At 38.7% G+C, this 14,034-nt stretch overlaps 1 protein-coding gene across 4 annotated transcripts in view; it reads right to left on the reverse strand.

Annotated features, from left to right (window-relative positions):
* The window catches only part of TRAK1 (trafficking kinesin protein 1), a 126,366-nt gene that overhangs the window by 81,299 nt on the left and 31,033 nt on the right, over positions 1–14,034 (reverse strand). The window contains exon 1 of one of the 4 annotated variants that reach the window (XM_072925814.1): positions 6,609–6,692. The exons of the other annotated variants lie outside the window; for them this stretch is intronic. The gene's annotated coding sequence lies outside the window, so the exon portion shown is untranslated. Of the gene's footprint in view, positions 1–6,608; positions 6,693–14,034 lie in introns of those variants that run through there. 4 annotated transcript variants of the gene reach the window in all.

Consider the following 14,034-nt stretch of genomic DNA (forward strand, 5'->3'; position numbering starts at 1 on the left):
TATCTGTATGAGCCAGGTCATACAGACTGGCTGCACATCCCTGGCTGATTTACTGGAACTTTAATAACATCATAACTTGAAATCAACTGATAGCAAACACAACAGTAATGATTACAAGTTTATATTATAACTGTAGTAAACTTTCCACTGTACACACAGCTCCTCACTGACAGACTGGCAGCTCCCTTTACAGAGAACACCAAAAACAAAACTGAAGGTGCCCTGAGTAAAAAGAACTGACCACACTGCTGCTCCTCAGTGCCTCAGCCTCAAACTGGGAATGAAGTCCCTCCAGGCTGGATACTGATGTCCCCAGCAAGATGGAATTGGCCAGAGAAGAAATGAAGAAGAGCACATTTCTCCCAAAACTTAACCAAACATTTTTTGTAAGGAGCTACAGACACTGCAAAAAATGATGGTATGGTACTGCTTTTGGTTATCAGCAGTGTAAGGAAAGATGCAAATGCTCCCTACTGCTAGGAAAGGAAAATATTATTGTGGGATTGCAGAAAAACAGACTTGGGAAAGGACTTGAAAGACTTTATTATACACAACAGCTACAACGCATAAGCAGCAGCTGAAGAACAAGCCACACAGGAACACCCAGACAACATGGGAAAAACAGGAAGACAGACAGCAAGAAAACACAATTGCACTGATTTGCAAACAGCAGGTGTGGATGCAAGTCCATATTCAAGTGCAGCAACAAAATATGCTAGATCCAGTGCTTCACTGAGAACCAGAACAACAGTTTTCTTGAGAATTCTGTGTGAAAAAGGCTCTTTCTAATCTCTGGAACATGTCCAGATAATCTTATTTTCTGTTAAAGTTATACTCAGTTTGTCAGCATCTTGTTTTCTGGAATTTCTAGCCAATAACATTATTGCTCCAACAAAACATCACAGTATTTCTAGAAACTCACTGCAAGACTCAAATATCAGTCTCTAAACTGTCATGACAAAGATCAGGTGTTTAGACCTTCTGAGATTAAGCTCCAGAAGAGTTTTGCAACAAAGCTGGAACACTGCACCAGCACCATTTTTCTTTACCTATTTTTCCCCTTCAGCACAGGTGTAAGAACAAAAAAGCAAAATCCTCTTCCCCTTTCTGAGGGTCTAAACAAGGATACATTTGCACTGAAATCACAACACCGTAACTAGAAAACAGATGGGCAATATTAACTCTTGGAAAAAAACACTCTTATACACAAAAAATAACATTTCATTAAGTTTTCCTCAATTACATACATATGTGTTCCTGTATGGTATAATCTAGCCTGTAAATAGTTCTCAGCCAGAGACTCAAAAACTGTATTTTGTAAGGACCGTAACAGCTAAAGGAACATCCTAAATCAAATTATAAATTTATACCATACCCTAATGAAAATAATACTCCACTGTGGCAGCTGCAGGAAGAGAAAGTTTCACTTGAGTGCTTTAACAGAAAGTGTTATGGTTCCCCTGCAGAGCATCCATTATTCCTGCACTATCACAGTACATACTGAAAAGAACAATGGGGTTACTTGTACTGATTACTTTTTAAATGGTCCCCTTTCAAGTGGCTCCTTAGAAATAACTAGAGGGAGATTACTGATATTAAAAATTAGTTGCTCCAATGAAGTTGGAATCAAAATGCAAATCTTAATTTTCCCCTCTGCACTGAAGATAGAAACCATTTAAGCTATAAAAAAGAAAACGTACTGGAAATGCACTGACTGACTGATTAGATGGGCTCAATTTTGTCTTAGCTGCTGTCACACATCTGTAAATTACATTTGTTTTGGGAAACTGTTAGATAAGTCTGTTGTTATGAACAAGGCCTTGACTAAGATTAAAAACCTAAAAGCTCCAACAGCACTTTTCAGCTTTTCTTGCCCTCCTCTCCCCTCCCTCCCAGGCCCTGCCTTAGAAACCTCAGGAAGCCAGTAAGAAAACAGCACTCTGGAATGAAATAACACTGATAACCAAGGTGTGATTTTTCTGCAGCCTTCAAGTGAGTTCTGGGAATTTAAGATCTTGTAACTTTTCTAACAAATTACATCTAACATCTGACATACCTGACCACTATTTCTGATTCTCTCCCACACAATCCTCACAAAAAATACTTTTGGCCAGAATATACCATTCCAATTTGCATTAGAAGTTTGTGTTGAATGAGTTTCACCTCTTAACATTCACTCCACTGAGGTACCAAGGAACCAGTTCTCCCCCTCCTGTAAGCTCCACCCCAACCCTTGGCTCTGTTAAGAGCAAATAGAGATATCCATCCAGAAACAAAAGTCAAAAGTGCTCTTCCTTCACACAAACTGTTTCACTGTTAGCATTTATGGAAACTAGAGGAAAATAAGCTTGAAAGTACAAAGAAGGAACAAAAGCTAAACCTCCCAAAATTCACAACAGTCAGTCTGTCTGGTCTACTACAGAAACACGGGGAGCATCTACATGAGAAAGCCAAGTTCAGGTTTAAGGAAGAAAATGTGCCTTTTTCTTAAAACCTGGTATCATGGAGGAAAGAAAGCCAGCATAAATGTGTGTGTCTGCTTCCTTTCAGACTTATTCAATATCCTCAGTTTCCATAAACACAGGGAGAAATGTTCACTCTTCTAAAACCTACAAAGGCACTGTTTGCATAGCATCTCTTGCAAGGCAAATATTACCACCTAATCCAGGCAGTGAGCACTTGTCCTTTAAAATTCTAAGTCTTCCTATTGCAGAAATTAAAACAAACTGCAGCTGAACACTATTTACCAGATTGTAAAAACAGCCATAAAGAGAAATCGACATGGTAGCTACTGTCCCCAGAAAATACACAATATTAATATTATTCTTTAGTTAGTGTCACCTGCACATACAATATTTGTAAACAAGATGGCACAAATTGTTATTAACTCCTTGGTATTCACTCTTTCTGACATAAAAAGGAAGATATAAATAATTATCATAGTTTTGTACCTAATCTGACATCCAAAAAGGTGCACAGTTTGTAAATCAGATAATAACTCTTCTTAATGAAAATTCAACACATCTCATTCTTTCTACTGCATTTGTCAACACCAGCCTGCATATAGGATTTAAGTAACTCCTCTCCTACCTAATGTGACATAATTCAGCTTCTGCCTCAGTACGGTAAAAGCTATATTGGACTATTGGCTGTATTCTGCCATTTCTCCCAGTCTAAATAAAATGAAAGTTTAAGGCAAATACATGTGGAACTAAAGAAATATTTAATTTGGAATGTTTGAACAAAATCCTTTAGTGTAAAACTGTTTGCTGAAAGAGCAAAATTCCCTAAAATTATCATCTATATCTTTTTAACAAAGGTCATTCTACTCTGAAAAAAACCCTAATTTGTCAGCTGTTTATTGAAAGGCAATCATTCCAACCTCAAACCTTGTTAGAGTGATCAACAAGCACAAAGACTCGCTTCTGCACACCATCTCTGTAGAATGCCCAGATTTTGGTCTAACCCAATAAATGCTTAAAACAGAGTACTGGTATGATTACTATATCAATATCTTAAAATTCTACATACAGCCGACACCTCTGCAATCTAATAGCACATTCACACAATAGATTGGACTATGACTGCAACATAACCAAGATTTGATGAAGAAGTACATTGGGTACTGACTGTAGTGTACCTGTGGCAGCCCAGATTACAAAAGGCAAGTTGGGAATTGAGCTGTGATTAGTCAGCACTGTGTTCCACATTAAAAAAAAAAAAAAAATCCAGCTTTGCCAGTTATCTAGGCAAAGCGGTTCAAAGCTAACAGACACATTTACATTAGACAAAAGCCAAAATTTGATGGTTTTGATGCAGAGGGATAAAAAAAAATCCACAACAGTCAGCCATTTCTGGGTTCTGGACATGAAAAGAAATTTGTTCATTTTTCGGTTTGTTTTGTGGGGAAAGGGTTGAGTTTCAAACATTACAAATTTCATATATAAGCAAATAAAATAAACCAATGGCTTTTTCACTGCCATTTGAGATTAAGCTTTTCATCATTCAGCACTAAATGGAACTTAGCTCTGAATCTAAATACACAATTTACTTTAAGTAATCCTTCTTCCTCCATCAAAAGCAGAAAAAGATACAGAGATACTCAGCAATGTGCTTACCTAGAGCCCAGCAAAGCTGAGTAAGTTATCCATAACTTTGCAACATTATTCTTACATCTTGGGTTGCAGCAACAGCAATTTACTGTAGTCACAAAACATCTGGAACTCCTAATGTGCTACTCAAGAACCACATGCTGCACCCATTGGTGCAGCATTATTAAGCTTTGAACCATTTCTAATTATCCAGCTCAGATTTTGTGATTCAAACACTACTTTCATTCAATTGTCTAAAATGGCAACTGGGACACTGTGAATGCTAATTTAAAGAAATACTTCCTTAACGGGGGGAAAAAATATCTTTCCAGAACATCTGACTAAAATCTTCCAGGTCGTCCTTTTGCTATGCATACTCTCATATGTAATTCAACCATGCTGTTTGGTTTAGAGCAGAAGCAAAACCATTTACACTGTGAGCTGGCTGGTTTTGCATAGCAGCTCAGGTACATATGAACAAGCAATTCCCTTTTGAGTAAGAATCTGAAAACTCTGCTGCAGTATGCACTTCAAATGCTACTTGCTGTCTCACAGGGATATGAAACTTCAGGTAGCCCCATGGGCTACATACAGAGAAGTCATCTGGCATGTTCCTATTACATTTTCTCCTTCAAGAAGCTTCAAACTGCACAGATAAGTGGGGACATTCAGTCTAAGGCGATAAGTTAAGTCTAATTTAAAGCAACCCCCTCAAATCAGTAATGAAGATTTACAAAGCTTCAATGTTTTGATCTAGTTACACACCCCTACTGACCACAGTATTTGCTAATTTAGACAGAATCACAAGATATCAAGGGACTGAGAGAGCTTTCTATTCTTCACATCTGCCTGGACTTTCAGAGCCCTGATCCTGTATTCTCATTTACTAATTCACTAATTCTCATTTACTAAGTACTAACTGCTGCTTAAACATGTCAGAAGGTTTTAGAATGTGCAAATTCCACCCTTTTATGTACTTGAAAGAGTCCCACCAGAAATAGCCTTGTTTAGTGCATCACATTATAAATCTACTAAACACCTCTGACTTAAACTAAGTCTGGTAAGTTTTACTGTGCTGTTTCAAAAGAATCCTCAAGGTTCTTATCTACTGTCCATCAAAAAAAAAAATTCTTCAGATGCAAAATGCTCCATGTAGACACTGAAGCAAATCAAAGCTATGTATGTCTTTATACGTCTGTCTCATCTGTAACAACATTAATATGCTCACCTGCCCTTGTTTGAGAAAATAATCAGCTGAAGCAACTTAGAATTGTTCTAAGTATTTGACTTCTTATTTCTTATGTAACACACATTTTGAATCTGTAAAAGTTTTCTTTATTTAATTTAAAAACAATTTCTTGACTAAGTGGGTGGGTGTAAAAGCCAGTCAAAATGCTTTATTCCATTTAAATACAGGTCAGAACTTGAAGAAACAACCATTTGCAGAAGGTCTGGCTTTTACACACACACATACATAAACATTAACACAGGGAAACTTTTTGTTTAACTTTTAGATAAAGGCTGAATATGATACCAAATAATTTACTGAGTTGATTTAATTATGTGCTTTAGTATATACCCTCTTATAAACCATGGGGGTTAGCTTTTGCTCAGAAGCTGCTTTTTAAACATGCAGAATGCTGACTGCTTAGTTAAAACCTCTAACTCAGGGGACATAAAGCGTCTAAGCATCATAGATGAGTGACAGAATGTGAGAAGCACCTTATTTACTTTCAAACACATAATTCTGCATTTCTCATGCTACAAGTATGAGAAAATTTTTTACAGTAAAAACTAAAGGGACAAACATCTTGGACAACGCCAGACTACACCCTTATCCAGAATTTTAAAGACATTCAAGGCCCTTTTAATCAAACTCCTTGCTTAAGTTTCCTAGCTTTGTAGCACATTCAGGTCATATTCCACACTTTTTGTTGGTTTTGGATTTTTTTCTCCTTCATAGTGGTGTTAGGAATGCCTTGACCTAACCAAACGCAGTCTTTCAGAAAAGTAGCAACACCTAGTGTTAATGTCACATGCTATGAAGGATCTTCTCAAGGTATATGCCTCCTAAAGAAAGGCTTTTCTGCCTGTGAAACTATAAAAAATGTTTTCAAGGTAAAGATCTGAAGGGTTTCTAAAATTACTTTTATAAAGCCTCATAACAACCAAATAAATACTAAGCTGATGAAGGCATCCAAAACCAGAACATATCTGGTTAGCTGCCAGTGGCATGGTAATGTCATTTAGAATAAAAAAGTCACCACATGAGAACAAAAGACAGAATAGCAGCAGCAATAACCAAAAAACTGCTTAAACCATAATATAACCATGCACAGCTTGAAATCTCACTCTCAAGATCCCAAAAGCTGCTGCTGTGACCTTGTTTAGCTTTATTTGACAATCAATCAAGTCAGTCATGTTTTCTCAAAAAAACTATGAACTCAAAACATCACAAATAATAAGCCTCTTAAAAGAAAACCACACCACTGTTCTCCACAAACCAAAGTTTCTCACCACTAGGATCTGGCCTTCAGAAGAAGCCCATCAGTCTCTTCTCCCCTCAGGGCAAGGGAGAGTGGAAGCCTACTGTAAGACAAGCCCTGGGTTTGACCTTCGCAGCTGTGAGGACACAAATGTGCTCTCACCCAGCTTTACATAACACGTAACACTGCCCCACTCTGCTCTCAAGTTCCTTCAGGCAAATACTGCAGGGATCTATAAATAGTTCTTCCTTGTGTAAGGCTCACATTACACGGGGAGCTTTTCACAGCTCCCTCTCCTTTTATTAAATATAGGCCAAAACCCATGCTCTCCCCACCATACCCCTCTCTCAGTGAACAAACAGAACTGCAAAAATGGAAATGGTGCGTACCCTTTCCTGCAACACCTCGTGCTCCTGGCTGGGAGATCTTCAGCTGTGTACCTGCCTTGGAAAGGGAAAGCTGCATAACCACCACCACTAGTGCAGAGTGTATGAGAATGGCATAGGCAGGCAAACAAGGAATTAATGAAGAAAGAAAACAAAGCTTAGAGGTATGGCAATGCAAAGTATAGACACCCCAAGCATGTTCTTTCTTTTTACACCCACGTGTGTGCAAGGTGCTCACTGAGGTAGATCACTACAAGATGGGTCCAAAAGGCATGGACCAATACCTGATGAAGATAAGAATAAGATCTCATGGCTTAAAAAAAAAAAAAAACCAAAAAAAAAAAAACCAAAAAACAAAACAAAACAAAACAAAAAACAAACACCTAATCATTTTGGATGAGGCTGCTGTTACATTTAGTACGGACTCCAGCCTCAAAAAGAGTGAACACACAAGCTAAAACACAAGAGCATCAGTTTTGGTACATAAACACCATCTCTGCCAGCATATCTCCTTGTACCACTAAAAAAGAGCAGATATCAAATATTTGTCAGAGTTCAGGTATATGGAAAATGACTACATAAACAGCAAACCAGGTCCTCAAATAATATGGGTGGGAACAGTGATAACAGAAAAATAAGAAGTTCTCTTTATTTATGCACCACAAGAGAATGGAACTCCCCACTTCTTTACAGCTCCACAAACCTCAAAGGCGTTCAAATGAGAGTTTTGGGTACAGGTTTTCTGCTAGCTGGGGAGAGCTGTTTATTACCACACTCTCTGAACTGCAGCAGCTGAGGTAACACCACTGTCCCTGCTCTTGAGTGCTGAGCTCACTTCCCATCCACAGGAAGGAGCAGTGGGAGCACTTGCCCAGAAGCACAGCAGAGAGTCACAAATGCAGTACACACACATGAACTAGCTACTTGTACAGGGAAAACAAAACAGAAACCCCCACGAACTCACTGAAAAATGGCTGGGCCTAAGACAGCAGACAGTAGGTAAAGATATTCAAATTAAAATCTGTTCCCATTCCAAGCTAAATCCCTGATGAGCCAGCCCAGCCATACTCTGTTCCTCAGGGCAACACTAAAGAGCAGGGGAAAAAAGCCAAAAGACCATGCTAGTATGCTAGTTTCCCACCACCACTACACTACTGTTTAATCAAAAATACAATACAACTAATTGCCAGCAAGTCAGGGCCAAGAGTTTTAGTCAAATAACTCTAAACAAAGAGCAGACTGGCTCAAACCAAATATTTATCATGGTTTAAAACCTGTGGGAGAGGGGGGAATTTTAATCTTGTTTTGCATTACTATTGTTCTTCTCTTGTTACAGAAGGAATTTCTCATTTCTCACCCTCCACAATGACTTCTAAGAGTCTACATGGAGTTCATACACTTTAAATTTTAAAAAGTACTGATTTACAGTCTTGGAAAAAAAGTGTCATTATTTCAAATTTCAATAGCTGACCTTCTGAAAATATTTGCACAAAATCTCATATAACACAAGACTGCTGCTTTTCTTTACTGTTTCTTCTTGCGCACAGTCAGTGAGAGCAGGGGCAAGAGGAACAAAATTCTTTGCAAACTGCTCTAAAGAAAAAAAAAAAAACAAAAAAACCCAAAACCAACAAAACAAGCACAAAACTCAAAAAAATAAAAATCCACACACCATAACTCCTGTGTCCTTTCAGACTGAGTTTATTGTTTTTATATAAAAAGATTATTAAAAAATAAGACAAACAAATACATCAAAACCCACCTGTTGAGTAAAAACATCCTTTTTTTTTTTCCTTTTCAGAAATTAAGGAATTTAAATATCCTGTTGCTGCTAGAAGTAATTTTAGAGACAACTACTGGGAAGTTTACTTCCAAGGGCAGTCAGACCACCAAGTCCTGCTCTGAATAAGATGCTAAGTCAATCTGCTTTGGCTCACTAGCATCACTGGCCCTCACTCCCTGGCAGTGAATCTCCCCACGTGCTCAAGCAACTGGCACAATCCAGTGAGAGCCTCCACCATTCTTCAAGGTTGCCTTACAATCCTGAACATGCACAGAGTTTCTCAGAGCCTATCCCACAATTTCTTAACTGGCTGTAAATACCCCTGGGCCTCATATCCATTTTCTTTTGCCATCTCTGATTAGGTGTGTATGAGAGTGATGCTTTCAACCATACATTATGTTTGAGAGGACACGAGTGAACTGAATGCAGCTGTGTCATGAGCTCCATAATTATAGCCCCTCTCTAAGGCTCTGGGCTGGGGGGAATGCAGATCACAGCTCTTTTCAGCCCAGAGAAAGCCACATCTCCAACACTTGTTGATATCTGAAACTTACAAGCCACTTTAGGTACCAGTGCTGGGGAGTGACACAACAAGACCACAAGTTCCTGAACAACCAACAATCCAGGGCCTGATACCAAAGCCTTGATCACATGGCCTTCCCAGCAACTGAGACATGTGCCCCTGACTAATGAGGGTGCATTTCAACACACACCATTCCATACAGGACTGCTTCCCTCCAGCTCCCCTAGGGGTTAATGGCTACAGCAAAAAAAAGCCATTTCACAGCCCTTCTAAAAGGGCTACATTGTAGTTTAAAAACTGGTACAATTATTCTGTCAACTGATTCTTGTGTGTAAACATCAAGAACAAAATAAGAAAATAAAAATTTGTTGTTTAAAGGTTGCTCTGCATAATCAGTATATTACCATATACATGTGTCTGTGTTCTTGGGAACCTAGAAATGTTTATCTTAACAACAGGCTGTGGAATTTTAGGAAACTGAGCCAATTATCCATGGCTTAGTGCCATTAAAGTCAAAGTCACACAAGCAAAGATTTTAAAACAGAGTGGTATTAGAATTCAAGGGCATTAACATGAAGATGGCAAGAGCAAAGTTGTGATACAGTCTTTACATATACACACAAAACCACCAACCTCAAACAAAACAAAAGAGAAAAAAAAGTCTCCTTATAGGGGAGAGCTACACAAGAGCTTAAGCTATGGCATATAAATACAATTAAATACAAGCTCACTTTTTGCTTCATTTGCAGACTATCTTACTTAGATACAGACTGAAGCTGAAATCCTGCATTGTGGCTTTCCCTAAAGAACCACAAAAACAGAAATTTGGGTTCACTCAGTGCAGATGGATCAAATGGTTCCAGACCATTTGGAAACTGACTTTGGAAAATAGTTGTGATAACCATTAGACAAGGCACTTTCTGAAGCTGTCCTTAGATAAATTCCTGCGTGCATGTACATGTTCTCCAAAATACACAACAGACAGTCCTGGACACTGAACCTCGCTTAGCAGATTCATGGCACAGGCAGAAGAAAGCACTGGACCAAACTGCCCCCTGACAGCTCCTGCTCGGATTACAAATCTCTGAGACCAAAAACTACTGTAAGTGGACTAGACAAGCGGACCTCCTCTACCATCAGCCAATTCAGTTCCCCACTTATCAGCATGCCTTGTGACTTATTTGTATCTTAGCACCCAGTCAGAAAGCATTCAGAGTCTACCAACAGCTTCAGGCAAGCAACCCAGCCAGCTTTCCATGGGGAACACAGCTCTTATACAAAACTTTTTCCTATATGTTAAGGATTTCATTCCTTGTGTGCAAGACTGAAATTTCTCTGAAAGTGGAACTATTCACTACAGTATCAAAAGCAACCTTTTCTTGGGCAACAAAAGAAATTGAACCAATTCAGTAAAATATTACAGAGACATACTAAATGTAAAAGTGCAGAGAACACCATGTAGGTTTACAAGGTTGGAAAGCTCAGCATTTGAAGCACTTCTTTATTCAGTTGAAAAATATTTTAAAAATCACTAATGCTGCCCATCTGCAGTTTAAGAGAAAGCCTCTCTCAAAACAAGTATTATGATGCCTAGAAATGTCTTTCTTCAAAATGTTTTTTCATGACCTAACTTGAAAAAGAAACATGCAGAGCAATGGCCCTATCAGCCTCAGAACCACAATTAGAATTCATTTCCCTTGACTCATACATATTCTAGCACAAGGAAAGTTATCATTCCCAATACTCAGTTTCTCAAAATAACTGTAATAAGACTGGAACATCGTCTGGATTTTAAGCACCCATGGTTATATTTGAAGAAGATGATGCATTTTGAGATCATAGGAAAGTATCACTAAAGCCAAAATAATAGTCTGTCAATCTGAAAGACTCACATTTTTTGTTTGTGCACAAAGAAGTAAGCTTCTGTCAAGGGAGCTGTGGAAGATTCAGATTTTAAGAGCAACAGGTAAAATGGAAAGCAAGGCCTACAAGTACAATCCTTAATATAAACACGTGATTTCCTGAAAGGAACAGATCTCTCTACCTACTCTTAAATTCCCTGTGTAGGTTGCTCATTTGATATATAAACTCTTATTTGAGCTAAAAAAGTTGAAAAGAAGCAAAAATTTGACAACTGAAGACAGTAACATTAAGAAGTGCTTGGAGACAGCACACCCTCAATTTCACTATTTAAACCTTCATTAATTTTCAGTTCACTGTCCAGTATGTTCTTACAGCAGACCTCAAAGCTTTATCGTATCTCTTTTACTGTCAAGAGAGAATATGAAGCTGTCTTTGCTATTGAAGAAGGTCTGGAGAGCAATTCCTTGCAACTAAATGCGGCAGAAGGAAAAAATGAACTTGTGTAGAAAGGACTCATATGATTAAAAGAGAGACATTTTAGAAATATACTTTTATATTCTGTGTAGGCACTGACTTCCCTGACATGAAAATTCAATCTACTTGACTTGTTTTACAGTTCATGAAGGAATGTTTTTGCTTTAAATTTAGTCATGCTTTAAGCATAAGCAAGGTGAAATATTATAGTGCATATGCCTGGGGGTCTGGGCTTTAACATATTTTTCAGTAAGAAATGCTGAAATAACATTAAAAAGTATACCAAATAATGGCAAAGATCTCTGAGCTATCACTTGCCCCATGCAATAGGCTTCAGCCTTGTTTAACAAATTCTTGGTAATCCTTTTGGTCAGAAGAACATAGCAGTCAGTCCAGACAGTTCATGCAGCAGTTCAAGCATAACACAACATTGTATTCTAAAGTGAAAATTGTAGCATTTCCTCTATCAGGATACATGGAATTAAACATTGTAGCTATTCCTAGTGCATGGTAGAGATGTGGCTACACTAGACCACCCTTACATCCCTTGCTGTTCTGGATCCAGATGCAGTTTTCAGAAATGCACTGTTTATTCACCTGTACCAAATGCAGGGTTCAGCAAGACCCTCAATTTCCACCAAGAAACATTTTCTGTTCTTCAGTGAAACATTCTGCCATCACTTTGAAACATTCTCTTTACAATATTATATTTCTCTTTTCTGCACTTTAATGTGTCTATAAGGTAGTATGACTCAGTTTTCACACACCTGTCCCTCACCATGGAAACAGAAAAGGAAGAAGAAACAGAATGTATAGACCTCATTTACATTATTGAATAAAAATGACTGATTTGTATTCATCATTAGGTTGGAATCTCTATGGCCAAAACAGGAAGCACAGATAAGTTTCTCGTGACTAAAGCCTAGCAGTAATTCCCCTGTAAACTTCCATCATCACCAACACCAGCAACTGACAGGTCAAGGCCAAAATAAGCCACTGTCCTGCAGTTTAGAAAGGCAGCCAGCTTTCAAGGAGCAGTCAGTCTAGCATAGCCCCTCTGGGATGAATGTGTTGGCAGAGACAAGTTGCACCAGAACCTTCCTTGACCTCTCTCTTTTTAACAGATTTCCAAGGTAGGTTTGCAGTTCCACCACTTGTGCCCTTTCTTCAAAGCTGCTGCTCCGTGCAGACTCCACAGGCACTGACACCCAGAGCAGCTGCCTGCACAGCCCCAGCTCGCAGCCCGAAGTGTCTCTGTGCAACCCGAGAAAGGCACGCTGCCACCTTCTCTGCAGGGCGAGACGCTGCTGAAATGCTCTTCCCCAGCCTTGCCCTGGACACTGACTGCAGGAGAAACATGAAGGTGTATTAATAAGCAGGAGGGAAAGGTCAGCAGCTTGATTGGGATCCACAACTTTCTAGGCTAAGATCACTTGCACAATATGCCAGATGGGTCAGAGAAGAGACTGGTTCTGCCAGAACAGACCGTGAAACTCCAAGCAAACACCACAGCATACACCCATATGGTCTCCCACAGAATCCTACTGCTAAATTAGTGTTCATACAGTCATGTTGATGTGGAATAGAGGGGTATTTTACAGCTCCCATTGATTTCTGATAATTCATGCTAAATCTACAGTGAGGTAGGAAAGAACAGTGTGAAACAAGCCCAGACAGACAACAGATCACTTAAGAACTGGCAGTACACTATTGGTTTTTGGGTGGGTTTTGGTTTTTTTCCCCAAGTTCTCAAAAAACTTTTGTGTAATAGCGCCATTTCATAGATTTCCATCCTTCCTCAATCTTTATGTTGTGTTCAGACCTGAATGCAGTGAAGAACAAAACCGTTCATTTTCAAAGGGTCTTATATACAGACATCAATTTATAGTGTAATTAAGAAACCACACAAACCTCAAACACACAGCTAGAACAAAGACTACCATTTTCTTGCTGCTGCAGTGCATTAGTGACTTACTGGAGGGTGTTTAAGTGCAGGTTTCTGAATTCTGACAGATTTTTTCCTCTTTCCCCTTGTACAAGATTATTCTCATTCAATAAGAAGCTTAATTTTGCAGTCATGCATCACAACTATATCATTGAAGAGATATGATTCTATTCTGCTCAGTTCTTTGAATTTATACATCTATTTACAAGTCAGGTCAAAATAATGTAGAATGTGCATTAGTCCACAGTGGCAGTGTATACTCCTACAGATGAAAAGAGGAAGGGAATTTGAGCATGCTCTACTCTTGGTCCATACATGTGTGCAGGTAATACAGCTGCACAGTGCTGCCAGGACATTCACAGAGCAAAGTCAAAGGCAGCTAGAGAGAACACTAACCACATCATTTTTATGTTATTCAGCACAATCATCAACCTCAGCAGAGACACACATGCCAAAAAATCTTAAAAATCAAATATTTAATGT

The sequence above is a fragment of the Taeniopygia guttata genome, chromosome 2 (genome assembly GCF_048771995.1).
Source record: "Taeniopygia guttata chromosome 2, bTaeGut7.mat, whole genome shotgun sequence".
NCBI lineage: Eukaryota > Metazoa > Chordata > Aves > Passeriformes > Estrildidae > Taeniopygia > Taeniopygia guttata.